At 43.2% G+C, this 15,081-nt stretch overlaps 1 long non-coding RNA gene across 2 annotated transcripts in view; it reads left to right on the top strand.

The window, feature by feature from the left end:
• The first annotated feature begins 838 nt into the window (after positions 1-838).
• LOC120375570 overlaps positions 839-15,081 on the top strand; it is a 61,171-nt gene continuing 46,928 nt past the window's right edge. For both annotated transcript variants that reach the window (XR_005586639.1, XR_005586640.1), the window contains exon 1: positions 839-1,288. This is a non-coding gene — a long non-coding RNA (uncharacterized LOC120375570). The remainder of the gene's footprint in view (positions 1,289-15,081) is intronic.

Below are 15,081 nucleotides of genomic sequence, written 5' to 3' on the forward strand. Positions count from 1 at the left end.
ACCAGCCACTTGAGTGGGGGAATGACCCAGTCACAGGACGGTGAGCTCTTTGGGGCAGGGGCTGCCGTTTTATCACTTGTGATGTACAGCACCTAGCATAATGGGGGCCTGATCCAGACTGCAGCCCCTGGGAGCTAACATAATGCAAATAACAGCAGCAGCATTGGGAGTCGATAAAGGATCTTTAATGGCTGGAATCTTGTCCTACTTCACTTGTCACAGAGATGAAAGCCTGGGGACCTTTTAGCTCAAAAGGTTGCTTTTTCTTAAGTCCCCACCCACATTAAAAATGGTAGCTGCTCCTCAGACCAATAAACTCTCCTGTTTTCTGCCTTGACCCCTCCTCCTCCCTCACTTTTTTTCAGACAAGTCCCAGCAGTGTTTGTAAAATACCTGATTTTGACATCAGGTGCAGCCGAGCCTAGGGTGGAGCTAGCTCTGTGGAGAGGAAGGAGTTTCTTCAAGCTAGCAGCTGAGGCAGGGAGCTCTGGTGACAGCAGAGTAGAACTGGTCAAAATATTTTTGGCAAAAGGGATTTTTGTGGTCAAAACAGGTTTAGTCAAAAACAAATGTTTTGCAACATCAATTTTTGATTAAAATATTCTGCTTTTTATTGAAAACTCCATGTTTGGTTTAAAAACTTTGATTAAAACTGGAAGTTTTTGGTTTAAATATTAAAACTTTTTTTTAATGAAAACCAATATTTTTTGCTGAATCTGTTTTGATTAAAATGAATTTTTTTTCATTGAAGCTTTTTGTCATGGTGAGGGAGGAGAAGCATTTTTTGGGGAGGTCTGGTGGAGAAAGGGGGGGGGAATTATTTCCAGAGTGCATTTGCTGTAGGGTCATTCTGCTTAAGTCTTGTGTTTGTGGATTGAAGAGACACACACAGACTATGGACAAAGGCTATGGTGGAGTTTGGCTAATTTGTTTTCTTCCACCTATATAAGAATATCCTACAAACAAATCTGAAACTCTAGTGGGGGTATTTTATTTTCACTGGGTCTCCTGTGAAGCCCCAGGCACATGAACCTGGCTTTGCTTGGTAAGAGTTTAGAACAGAGATACAGACTGGGCTGGATTCCCTCAGCAGACAGCAACTGGAATTTTCTTCCTTTGTTTACCTTCAAAGAAGCCAGGCTTAGGGAGCCTAGCAGAGACAACAACCTTCAAAAATCAAGGCCAGTTTTTTCCAAAATGGTTGCAGTTGCTGGGATCTTCTCATTGCTTCCATTCCGTGGCAAACAGAGAGAGAGCGAGCATGCACCCCATCCCAGAAGAGTGTAAGGTGAGAGCATTCACATAGTGTGATAGAATGGGAGCTCTCCTGGAGTCTCACTCCAGCTGTGTCAATCACCTGCCATTGGAACCCCTAAACTCTGCCCAGGTGCCAGCAATGAGCTTGGGGAGTTTACACAGCTGGGCTGCATTGCTCTAGCCCTCCTCTCCCATTCTGCAAGTTCCAGGGAGGGATTTGTTTTCAGGGCACAGTCATTTGAATGTGTTGGCTTCATTTTTGTCTGCAGGTTCTTTCCAACTTGTAAATAGCAGCGTGGGCACTGATAGATGCCTCATGCTGAGCCAAGACTGCAGGGTCTCATGCAGCTCAGATTCCTGCTTGGAAAATGTGGGTCAGTTTGAGGGGATGAAGCAAATGGTCAGAGCAGAAAGCTGGGACTAGGGGCTCCTGGCATCTGCCACTGACTCACTTGGAACAAATCACTTCTCCTGCTCTGTGCCTCAGTTTCCCCAGGTGTAACATATGGACATTGACCGCCCCCCTGCAGCGGGTCTTTAAGCCCTTTGCACTTTTAGAGCTCCAAGGATTGCAAAGTATTGTTGATAAATTGTAGTCAATTGTGTGACCACACTTTGGTTCATTATGAAATATATTCAAGAGATCAAATTACCAATGTCTGTCAGGTTTATTAATATGGCTCAGGGAAAAGGTTCTATGCGATACCAGTCTCTGAAGAGCCATCCTGTGCAGTGATGTTAATCACCCTACGTAGGTGAGCTCTGAAAGTTACCCATTTCAGCTGGCATTTATATGATGATTTTATGAGTTACAGCTCTTTACACATTACTAAAATCCAACCCATTTGTTCCAGTTCCCTTATTGTTCTGTTCCTTCCTTATCTTTGTTTTGGATACTAGCATTCCAGGTACTGGGCCGTGAAGGAACTGCCGTAGCTTGTACTAAGAGACAGAACGAATGCCTCTTGATTTTGACAAGTTTCCTATCTGCTTATGCCAAAAGCTTACTTCAGCAAATGCGAGAAGTTATGGGATACTTAGCATAAGTGAGCAGGATTATGGTTTAGGTCAGTTTAGGCTATATCACTGTTACAATATTTGTATTTAATGTTATTGTTGCTTAATGCATACTAAAGTATGGATTGTGCTGATTGTACATATTGTTAATATGATATATATTTATATGCTAGCCAGCATATATTTGTCAACAGTACTGATGCTTCACTTGTTGGATCAAGCATGTTTACTCCAGGGTATCTGCCTCACAGTGCAGGGCTTCTGAAATTAAAGCCTCTCCTCACAGAAGTTCAGAATAGAGGCTGGGTGCTTCCAGTGCATGCTAAAGGAATCAGGACAAGTTCCCACTTGCTGCAAATCACTGAGTGATGGGGGAGGGGACTGGTGCAGGGGAGAGGGAGGCAGCACAGTAGAACTAAATAACCATATTTGGAACCAAAAAATGTGAGGAGCTAGTTTCAAATAACAAGCGACAGCTGATTTTGCCCTTTACTCCAAAAAGCAGCTCCTGCTATCAAGGGACCGCCATGCTCCAAAGGGGTTGCCAAGGAACCGAGAACAGGCATGTGTGTGGGCCTTGTTGGTGCTGCAGAAGCATTTCTGGGATTTGCCTGCCTATTTTGGGATAGGATAATGCTGTCAAAGCCTTGTGCTTGTGCCCCAGCACAGCTGTGTTTTGCTTAATTCTAGTGCAGTGCTGGGGAGGAACCTCTCTGGTTTGCAATCAAATGAAACAGCTACACTTAGGGTAAACAGGTTTCTTAGCTGTGTGCGACTGTCGCCCTCTGGAAGCCTGGAAAAGGATGACAGTGCTGCTAGTGACAGCTAGCAAGGATCCTCATTACATTAGCGCAAGTTGTGGATCTCCCCAGTGCTTTTTAATACTCTGCAAACTCTGCATGTGCCCTCCAATGTTAAACAGAGTGGGATAAAACCTGCCATTAATTCAGGCTGCTTTGACTGGGCAGAGACGTGGCTGGATGAGCATTATCTTTAGAGTCAGTTTTCTGGCACAAGTACTCCTCCTTCCAGATGGGGATAGTGTGAGCATTCTGCAATATTCACTGTGCAGGCCATTTCTGTTGATGCTCCAGCCAGTAAATCTGTTTGCTGGGATGGTCACAAGAAGTGTGACCCTTTTGGGTTCAGAGTAAACTAACTCATTTAAAAATTCTGAGGAAGGTTAGTGGCAATATTGTTTGCAGTATCTGCCTAGCTGTGGGGCCAAACTGATTCCTCTACTCTGCTTTAGAGTTCCCATCTTTGCTCAGTATGAACCCAGTCAAGTGCTGGGGGTGGGGAACACTATGGAACGTGTGGTGGTCTTTCCTTATGCCAGTCTCTGCTTGTCAGGTTGTTTCAAAGAGACTTATGATGTGCTCTGCCCTTTGGAGCATTATTATTATCTTATTCCAGTCTCAGACTTTGGAAACAGGGGTGATTAGATCACAAAAATAAGCAGGTTGTAGAGCAGTCAGCATGCACAAGGACAAGGAGGCAGGGAACAAGACAGCAAATGAAAATCCATGTACTTTCTGGAGTAAGCTGTGATAACTATATATAGATAGTGGTCTCCTTGACCATCACTTTGGTCTCTGGCCTCCAGCAGTCGTCTTTCTCTGGCAGAGTCCCACAACTCACTCTCTTCAGAGTTGGGCTTTAGGCTGCAGAATCCTGCAATTTACTGTGATGATTGGAGCAGTTCTGATTTCAAGTCAGCTCCTGCAGTCCTGCTTTCTTAGCAGCAATGACAGGGTTAATCTGTGAACAGTCAGCTCCTATAAAATAAAATACTGTTTATTGAGAACAAAAGCATTACAGAGAAAAATGTATCTTATAAGCACGCCTAGCTCATCAGGCGTCACGCATCTTCCACATGGAGACCCTGGCAATTTTCAAAATTCTTCAGGCCCTTCCCATAGTGTTTGTGTTTCTCTGTCACAGTTACATGTCAGTTAATGGATCGACTGAGAGTGACCTCCTTATGGCAGGATGGTACTTTATCCACTTTTCAGTTGTTAGTTTGCCAGTCACCTTAAACCAAGTCAAACCAGTCTATGATCTTTCCCCAAGAGGTGAAACGTCCACAGATTTGTTACCTTCATTTGGGAATTACCTCTGTGTGATTTTAGTTCCTACTGGAAATACTGTTTTTAGTTCACCCATTGAACAAGGGATGCAATCACTAGCCAGCCCATAAAGATACATGCAACACTTATAAAGTTGTTATAATAGCCTTTGACTGTTCCATGTGTCCCTCACATCTGTCACATCTCGACTGAGTCTTTGAATAGTCCATGTTTCCAAAGCATTGTGTCTGTCACAGTTACATGCATGTATGAGCTGTTACTGCCACAGACCTATTAAGCATATGTGACAGGCAGTAGAAGAGTTTGTGTGTGCAACTCTCACACTTCCAAGGGCACTAAAAGAGAAAAACCAGATAAAAGTGCAGATGGATACAATTAAAATACTTCCCGGGTATGAAGCAGAGATCTGGTGGACAAAAGATCAGAGGTAAATGTCAGAGATCTCTGTTAAAAGAGAGAAGTGGCCTGCTAAGAGGCTAACATTGTGATGCATTCAAGACCGCATGTTTCACAGCTTTCTGCTGTACTATCAGCACTTGAGTGTGGTGACAACCCCCTGACATGAGCAGAAGGAGCTAATTTTAGTGTGTGTCTCTCGCTCTCTCTTTTTAAAAACCCTGCCTGTCCTGCTGCATTCACTGGGGCATCCTATGAAAGTATGGATTTGTCTGGCTTTTTGTGTTTAATCCTGAATCTGTCAGGCCTTGTTAAATTTGATGGGGCCTGAAAGGTCTGGTGTTAAGCAAATACACGGTGACCAGAGCCTTTGATGAGAATCAAACTGAAGCCTAATCCTAAGGTAATGGCTTTTGCTGTAAGCCTGCAAGGCCCCAGGATAAATAAAGAAGGCAGAGCTGTGTGTACGTGTGGACAGGAGCTCTGAACAATGCCACACTCCTGCTCACCTTTACCTTGGGCAGTTTGAGGGGCAGACCTTCGGTGGCTTTATTAGTGTGTGAGCCTGTCAGCCCACCCCTTTCCTCCCCCAAGGAGGATGGTGAACCCCAGCAGTGACTTTTGTCACTTCCTCTTACATCATTGGCCTCTGTCTTGTTTAGAAAGTGGGGGAAACCGGCCAAGCAAATGGACCTAGGTACCTGGGAAGAAAGCAATTGCTGCCTCTGACAGGGCCCTGGGACCATTCTGGACAGGCTTGGTGGGAGGTAGGAAGCTCATCTAATGTCCTCCTCCTACCCAAGCAAGGAGGGAGGATGGGAGCGGGGTTTAAACCCTTTCTCAAATAAAGGTGCTGGAGCTGGCCCCTGTAGCTGTGGGGAAAGATGGAGAAATCCCCTCCAGACTGCTAGCAGGGAAAAAAGATACTGCCACAGAATGTTGTCACTGGAAACACGGGAAGCCAGGTGGGGCCTGAGAGGGAGGAAGTATAGTACCCAGAGCGTTACGTCCCCTAGGGAAGGACTAGGTTCTGTTAAGAGCTAATGCAAAGAGCTGCTATTTACACAGATACAGAGTCCTCCTGTAACAGGCTTTACCCTGCAGTGCTCCCTAGACCACTAGGGAAAGCTGAGGCCTCTGATGGGATGCAGCTTCCAGTAGCTAGGCAGAATCGGAGGGTTGATGAGACCCTTCCATCTCCCCGGAACATGTTTCTCAAGCCTGGAGCTGCGAGCTGTCTCTCAGGCTTTTCGTCTGTGTGCACATGTATGCTTCTATCCAACAACGGGCCCCAAATTACCCAGCGTGCCTCAGATACAAATTGAACCTTGCATCAGCCCTGTGCAGGAGGAGGCAGGTATCACTGTTGTACAGAGAGAAATGGAGGCAAAGAGGTTATCTGACTCGCCCAAAGAGAAGTTAGTGTCAAAGCTGGGATTAGAGTTTTGACATCCCTGGCTCCCAGCCCTGGGCTCGGGCACATAATGGGCTGCTTCTTGGTGTCTGACCTTATTATAATATGCTTCTCCTCTCCCCACCCCTTACTTTCCTCTCTCCTCTGAGCTGTGAGCTGCCTCCTTTGGGAGGGACACTCTGTACTTTGAAGTCTAGATGGACCACATCCGCCCAGCACAGAATGTAAACTCTCCCCCCACCCCTTTCGTCAAATCCTCCCAAACAACATAGGAAGAAGCTGTTGTTCTTGCTCTGGCTGGTTCCCAGGGGAAGGCTGCTGTGAAGAGCGCTATGGTATCTGATTAAACATTCATGCAAAAGGTATAAACACTTTGCAAAGAGATGCTTAAGCAATCAAACGCTCCAGGAGGTGGGTTACTGCATGATAACCACACACCCTGGGGCTAAGCCACATTAAAGGTTGCCTTGTGCCTTCACCACCCGGTACTTTACATCACTGAAATCCTTCCCTAGGGGTCCTGCTACAGCCATGGGGTAGCTCAGTTTGGTCTTTATTTTTCCTTTGGTTTTGTGGGTTTTGGGTTTTTTTTGAGGCTTGCTTTTCCCCCTCTCTACATCAAACAAAACTTTACAAGATGCAAGTTGTACAAAATAAATCAGAAATCCCTTTCAGGCCTTCCTAGCCTGATGCAGAATGGCTTAACTCGTAACAGTGGGGGAGAGACACTAGAGTCTAATAACAATGCTGCTCAGGCAATCATGATCTGTTCTGATCCGATGTGAGGGGCAGGACCTTTCCCGGAGCCTTACGGGCTGGGGGAGGAGAGACTCAAAATGCTGTATCATTCCTGTGTCAAGTACAAAGGTGTACAGCTGGCTTCAGGAAATCCATGTGAGTTCTTATTTATTTCTGAACCCTCGTGCCTTGGTTTTGGCAGCTTTCTTGGTATGGGACTGTTATAAGAATGGAAACCAACAAATTCTGAAGCGTGTGTATGAAGGAATGATGCTACACAGCTGGCAATCACACAGGCATCTAAAGCTCCAGATCACCTTAAGCACCTTGTCAGAAATTGATCCAGGTGGCTTTTGAATTGCAAGGAAGCTGTGTCCCTATGAGATTTGCCGTGATCATGATGGTGATTCTGAACCTTGGGTTCAAACAACCCTGGATGTTTAGAAAATGAACCCGTGCCTTTATCTGAATGTAACATACAGTATCTTTCTTTATAATGGGTTGAGCCAGATCCCCAGTACTGAACTTAAAGGTACTCATATGCAAGACCCCTGATGTGAATGTTGTGACTTGACAATCTCTGTTGGTTTCATTAGTGCAAGGTTATAAAAAGATGTGTGGTGGTGTTGTTAATATTGTATTGTGCTAATGCTTCTAGGTCCCAATCAGAGATCAAGGCTACACATACACGGCACCCAAAGGAGTTTACAATCTAAATCAGAGGCAACTTTGCAAATATAATTTCCCACGGGAAACACCTTCTCCCATACAGTATGTAATTTGAGAAGATCATAACGATTCTATATGAGTAATATGAGTCCCTCCCAGGACTGTGTACTCTAGGTCAGGCCTGATAGGAGATCTATGTTGGGAAACGAGGCAGCACTAGCTGTATTTTGTCAGTCTGGGATATAGAGTGCAAGATGGAACCACTGGGTCTGTCTGTCTAGCCGCCTCAGTAAAGAATCACCATGTATATCTAGTCTTTAACATAAGGAACACTTCAGTACATGGCGGTGGGGAAATATAATCTTTACTCACTGGGTAATATTTTAATCTTCTTATACTTCTACCTTCCAGCTCTAGCCTGCCAGCCTATGACAGTAGTTTTTAATTACGCTAATATTACCGGACATGTAATTGAAATTCCAGTATTAAAACTGAAAAGCAATGAGCCTTGAAGGAAGCCGTAATGATGACCGTTGTGCTCCACCTTGTTTCTGCTGCCGGGGGCAGGAGGTGGTGGTACTTCCAAGCAAATTCATCCTTTGGTTTCATTCCTGACTCTTCTAAACCAATGATCCTGGATTTTTGCCCTTTCTGGACGTTGATTCTGAGGAGACAAAAACAGAAACATTTCATTCCCTTTTCAATTCTCTGGCCCCCTTTCTAGCAGATGTGAGGGTCACAGTTCAGCATATTACTTTGACCTTCAAACTGCGGGACACTGGAGAGTTTGAGGAAGGGGGACACTGTCAAAATACAAGCTCTGTTTATTTAAAAAACCCAACCAAACAGAAAATGTTGAGCCTCTAATCATTCAAACTGAAATAACTGTATAAACATGCAATTTGCTTCACACCACTGTTACCATGTACTTTTGGCACATCACCCACCTTTGACAGTCGAACTAGTCTGGTCAGTTTAGTCAGACACCTTGTTCTCCTCCACACCTATCAAGCTCTCCTGTGGCGTGATGTCTACAAAACACTTAACAGTTAGGCAACTGATGTGTCAATACCACTGCCCATCATGCTGTCCAACATTCTCATGATTTCCTTGTGTGTACTTCCCTAGCTGTTCACCAGTATGCACCTGTTGCCTTTTCTCTTCTAGTTAGGGTGTAAGCTCTTGGGGGAAGAGGCTGTCTTTTTGTTCCATGCCTAGGCAGCACCGAGCACAGTGTGCTCCTCGACCACGACTGGGGCTCTTCTGTGCTATGGAAATACAAATAATAATAATACAGCCAGTTTTGGGCTCTCAAAGCTAGCCCCCAGCTGCAGAGTTTGGGTTTAAAAAGAAAATTGTGACTGCTCGTCCAACTCGCTCCTGATCCTGAGTTACCATTTGAAATAGATGTATATCTCCTGTAACCCTTTCTCTTTGTATTAGATTCTCTCTCGTCTTCAACCTAAAATATGGGCCTACATTACTTAACTATGGCTGGGATTTTCAAAGGAAGTCAAGGGTTTATTGCCTTTGAATGGCAGTTGGCTGCCTGATTCCCTTCGACTAAGGTTATCAAAGGAGCCTACTTCTTTCTACTTCATTTTGGATGCAATCCTGAGTATTAGAAGTGTATAATAGGGAAGCCATTGGCAGGGGACAAAGGCAATAACGTTATTGGTCCTACAGCCTTCAAAACAATGTTACTTATGCCTAGGTGCCAGTAGATACCTTCTTTATATTAACTATATACATATGCGCACATATATACAGCTATAAATCTTATGTATAGCACTCCTGTAACACTGAGCAGCCCCATCTCTCCAGCTCCTTGCACAAGTGAGCCTTACTTTAACTTGTTACTATAGGCAGGGGCACACCTTCTTTTCTATCACTGGCTCATTCTTCTTCCTCAGTGTTTGTCATAGGTCTCACCCCCACTTGGAGCTGTTGGGTTCACAAGATGGGGACCTGCATGGATCCTTCTAAACTTAAATCCTAGTTTAGATCTGGTAAAAGCTGCCACCACCCAATAATGTACGTGTATTGGGACACAGTCCTTCCCCAAAATCCTTGGGGATCCCAAGAGCCCCAAATCCATGGAGTTCTTACACCTAGGAGAAATAAACCATTCCCCCCTTCTTCTCTCCCTCCTCCCTTTTCCTAGGAGAGATACTGGGATCCAACTACAGAGGGATGCCTCCCTCCTCCCCTTTCCCTGAGAATTCACCCAAGGAAAGATCAACCAAGTCCTTAACAGAAAAGATTTATTAAAGAATAAAAAGAAAGTAATTGTCTCTGTAATACCAAGATGGAACAATACACAGGGTCTAAACTTATCAATCTCTGGAGAGAATCCCCCCGTCCTTTCTTTCTTAGTAAAAGCAATAACAGTACAGAATTAAAGAAATTCTATAGCAAAACACAGAATTGCAAATACAGAAATAAAAGTATAAGAATACTAATTCCTTGCTAATACTCGCTAGCTTGAATAGAAGAATTTATTGCAGAAACCTGGGAGGACTTTATTAAGATGTCTGGACTCTTTTAACTCCCAAGAGAGACTCTCTAAAAACAAAGAACAGAAAAAAAAACTTCCCTCCACAGGGATTTGAAAATATCTTGTCCCTGATTGGTCCTCTGGTCAGGTGTCCACAGGTACTGCTTGTTAACCCTTTACAGGTAGAAAAAACCCTTAACCTTTAACTAACTGTTTATGACAGTGTTACTAACTCAAATTGCTCAAAGATGAGTCAGATCCCCAAAGTCATGGGATTATAAAAAATAAATATTGGGTTCTTTTCATTTGTGTTCTGGTGTTGGAACATTTAGGGGTAACATTTTCCAGCTTTTTTCTGCTACTATGAGGGTTACAAACTTTCCTTTGAGAAATGAAAATGGAGACTCTTTGGTGGTAACATAAATGCAGCAGCTGGGGCTTTAAGGAAAATAGAGAATTATCACAAGAGTTGCCAACTCCGCTTCCTGCAAATGCAGGAAACATGGGCTGTCAGTGCTAATGCTTTCTGACTCCGAGTTGAGCTGGATGGGAAACAGTTTTGAGTTTGAAATTCTTGAGGTTGAGTTTGAAAATTTTTCCTGTCCCAAATTGGGATAGGAAGTCAAAATCTCAAATTTTCACAAACACAAAAACCTGAATAAATATTAAGTGCAGATCAATGGAAATATTTCACTTTAATCATTTCAAAATGTTTCTTAATTCATGTTTATTTTTTAAAAATTTTAAACTAAATTTTTTGAAATGGAAAGATGTTTCAAACCAAAAATAAAACTTTTTTTTTGAAAATGTAGAAACAGGAGATTGACAGTTTAAAAAAAATCTTTTTTTTTTAAATAAACAAACAATTCATTGAAACAGGCACATTTCTGAAGGAAATTTTGGATTTGACAAATTGGCATTTTCTGATGGGAATTTTTTTCCCATATCCATTTTTTAACTAGAGCTATTTCTGTGCCCACCACATTGGGGCATTGTGTTTTGCAAATGTAGATCAGATGGCTACGCCTGTATGCAAGACTTCTATTACAGCTTTACTAATTATTTACAATGAACCACTTAGTCTGCTAATGATGGTGCTCTAATTAACCAGGCGATTATTTGTGTCAAGTGGCAGGAACAGGGGCCTACAACTGACCTTATAGTTAAATTCTGACACTGGATATGGAGCATTTTGAAAAATCTGAAAGGAACAGGAGCTGGCAAGAATCTGGAATCTTGCCTTGCTTCCCAGATGCTGATAAAGGAGCCTAATTCATAAATGAGAGCTGAAATGAAGATGTATCCTTTCCCATCGTCAGATAAAATAGTTTTCTTTGTAAATTAAAGTAATTCATTCTGCATCTCCAGACAAATATGCACTCATGCACTGTTATTAATATGGTCTTTGCTTTTAATTTGCTCTTTCTACCGTTAATTACCTGTCAGATAAAAAATTATCTACTGTTCTGTGTGCATTGAATAGCTGGTTGTGTGGTAAGCAAAGGGGAGGGGAAATACAGCTGTTTTAGGAAGGGTCTGATTGCCATGTCTGAATGATGGGTAATTCTGAGCACAGGCTCTTTGTACAGTGCTGTGTTCAATGTTTGTCTTTGGGCAACAAACCCTTTCCCAAGCCACTTTGGTGTCATTGCTTTGCATCACAGTATGTCAAGAGTAGACCTGATGCTATTCAACATTTTCGTCAGTGATCTGGAATGATGACAGTGGGTTGGAATGGATCGTAGGGTATCCAGGGTCAGAGTCATCTGGGTGATTCTACTCACACGTATCTTGCCAGAAATTGTAGTGAATAGGATGGTGCTCGAACAGGAATGGCCGCTATCAAGTTATAGAAAAGTAACTGGCCCAAGTATGGTAGCGACACTGTTAAAAATGGACAGGCCCCATTCCCTGTTATCATGCAGTTTGCATTGTAATTTATAGCTTTGTGAGTACAATCTTATTAGAGTGGAAACAAGCATGGGTGTAAGGGATGACACAGGGGCAGGACAGGCCCATGGGGTTTTGGAGCATTCTCGCAGGATATTATAGCATTTCCTGAAAGGGAGGCTTGAAGGGTGAACATTAAAGTTGCCATAAAAATCCCAAATTTCACGGAAGACCGTGCGTGAGGCAAAATTGTTGTACATAATGAACTGTGGTTGTAGGCTGCGATAACTCCGATTATAGCGATGGGTCTCACACACACGGACACATGAAAGATGCATGTAGGGGATCTGTAATTAAGACACCAAAGAGACCATAAAGCTTAGAGAAGCCAGCTAACTTCATATACATGAAACTATTTTATGTAGGCCTTATTGTAAAAGGGAGAACCAGACACTATCCTGAACCCTCCTCTCATGGGAACAATTGGAGTGCTCAGATCCACCAATCGATTAGATCCATGGCCCTGATTTAGGTAGCAGAGAGTTTAGGAAGCCTAGCTGCACTGATTACGGCAGTATGCATGGTGTACTGTACAAGAAAAGGTATTATCTTTACTAGCAGGGGCTGTATCTTACTAGCCATCAGTAATTCCTTGATTCCGGATAAAATTATTAATCTCCCAGACATTTTGAGGAAAAGAACACTGCAGGGAGGGGAAGGGGGAGAGCCAGACTCTAGGCGTAGAATAAAACAGGCCTCAGTGCTGGTAAAGCTACGCCTATCTCCTCCACTCATCTTTGTGATAAATGGCATTCATATTGCATCCACATTTAATACCATATCAGTTCCTCATGCTGACAAAACCCTCTGCACAGCGCAGATAGAGCTAATTTAACACTTTGTATGGTGCTCACTTAGGCCTTCTCCCAAAACACCTATAGGGGAGTGAGTTTGAGGGGGAACTCAAATTTCAGAGAGGGTGGGATTTTGTAAAACACATGCCCTGGGGGAAGGAAAAAACACTAGGGATGAACGTTGGTGGGATTGAATGGCTGGTAGGATTGTTAATGGAGTTTAGAGCCTCTTTCTGCTGGCTCAGCTCCAGCCTGTGTAGCTGGTGACTAAGAAGTAAGACCATTTGGCAGCCATTTTGGAGGCCTGTGTGCCACGAGTTTGGTGGGTCTAGGTTGCCAACCCTCCAGGATTGGCCTGGAGTCTGCAGGAATTAAAGATTAATCTTTAATTAAAGATTGTGTCATGTGATGAAATTTCCAGGAATACATCCAACCAAAACTGGCAACCCTAGTTGGGTCTCAGTCCAGCCCTTGGTGTAAACACATCCACAACACAAAAGCCACCACAAATGGTATCAACTGCCCTCCTTGTGGGCCATCTCACCAGAGAGCCCTGACCTTGGAATGCAAAATGGAGTCCAAAAGCCCAACGCTCCCTTCAGCTCTGAAGCAGGTTGGAGAGATGCAACGCGGAAGGAAAGCCATGCTGCAGCTGCCTGCAATGGTGCCTGTTCCATGGAGGGAAGCATTCCTGCCCTAGAGCTACCAGTCTGGCTACTTTTGCAAGCACTGATGTTCGCACAGAATTTAAAAAATAAATACAAAACCCACAGAAAGCGGCACCGCCTGCAGTCAAAATTCAACACAAGCGGAGTACTTGCATTTATTTTCTCACACTTTATATTCGTTTATCACAGGTTAATAAATGATGAATAGATGTCATGAGAATGTTACGGACATGAGTGGTGTGCGATAGTAACCAGCTCCTCAGAGGGATTTAGAAACCTAATTCCCATTGACTTCAGTGGAAGTTTGGTGCTTAAATGCCTTGAGGATCTGGACCTAGATGACTGTTAGTATATCAGTTTCAGGTGATTATAAGCAATTGATTGATCTGTTGGACTATAATCTGTTAACCATTTATTAAATCATCTAGTCATCATTTATTAATTTATAAAGGGAGTCAATATAAAATTGAGACAATTTTCTCTCTCAAAATCCCTGATGTTGCCTCTGTCCTAGGAGGGGATCCATAGAGAAAAGGGGAACTGGATGATTTCCCTTTACAAAGCAAAGCGAAGAAGTAAACTTCCTATGTGACCCTAGAAAACAAAGTTTAGAGAAAGCACCCAACAAAAACCATGGAAATCCTCCAGCCCTAGAAGGAGGCTTTCTTTCCCTGGAAGGCTATCAGTGTTTTCCCCAGGAATTGAAATTGGGGGGCTGTTAAACAATACAGGGGTGAGACGGCTGAGCGGTCAGACCATTAGAGTGAAGGTGGGCTGAATGGCACCATAGTAAAAACTGAAAAATGTTTCACAACCATTTTATTAGATTTAACTCCTGTTTAAATCATCACATAAATTAAAGTTGGCTACACAGGCCTACTATGAAGCACTATATCTACATCCTTCTTGGTTTCTTGTTGTAATTTTGCACAACTCTGTTAATGAACTTCTCAAATACAGTGCATTCATTTTTGTTGGCTTCCCCTGTGTCCAGTACTTCCAGTCCTTCATGATATGCTCATGATCACACAGAAGGTGACTTTTTTCAGAACACAAAGTTCTATTCAATGAGGGGAAAGAATGCTCAGCTGTAGCTGTTGTGACTGGGACTAGAAAGAGATGAAAGAAGTAGGAATTCATCCCAGGAAATATAGCACAAGAATTGGGTCGAACCACTAGCGATGATGAAGAAAAAGTTGAAGTCAAATCTTCATTTGTTCATCGTATGCTATTCCACTCTGTATTCAAATTCTCTATTCTGTCCTGATCACATGGCAGCCCCATTGCAGGTAGTGTCTCACTCCCCTCAACTGTCAGTGTTTTATAAGACAGGCATCTATAAAAGCTACATAGAGGTTGATAGAATCCAGTAGTAGTAGTTATAGAGATGTAAGAATCAAATCAGTGTACTTTACTTTTTCAGCTGGCTTAACAAACGCTTCTTGTCCTCTTCATTTAAGGAGTCAATATAATTGCCCTAATTAGTCAACTTCTGTTGCAGATCTCTCTCTGGTTGATCCAAGTGTAGCTTCCAGTGCTGGACAGAGATCTACTACTGTTGTAGCAGATCCCTGGATGGCATTGTTTAATA

Source organism: Mauremys reevesii, linkage group 12 (assembly GCF_016161935.1).
Source record: "Mauremys reevesii isolate NIE-2019 linkage group 12, ASM1616193v1, whole genome shotgun sequence".
Taxonomy (NCBI): domain Eukaryota; kingdom Metazoa; phylum Chordata; order Testudines; family Geoemydidae; genus Mauremys; species Mauremys reevesii.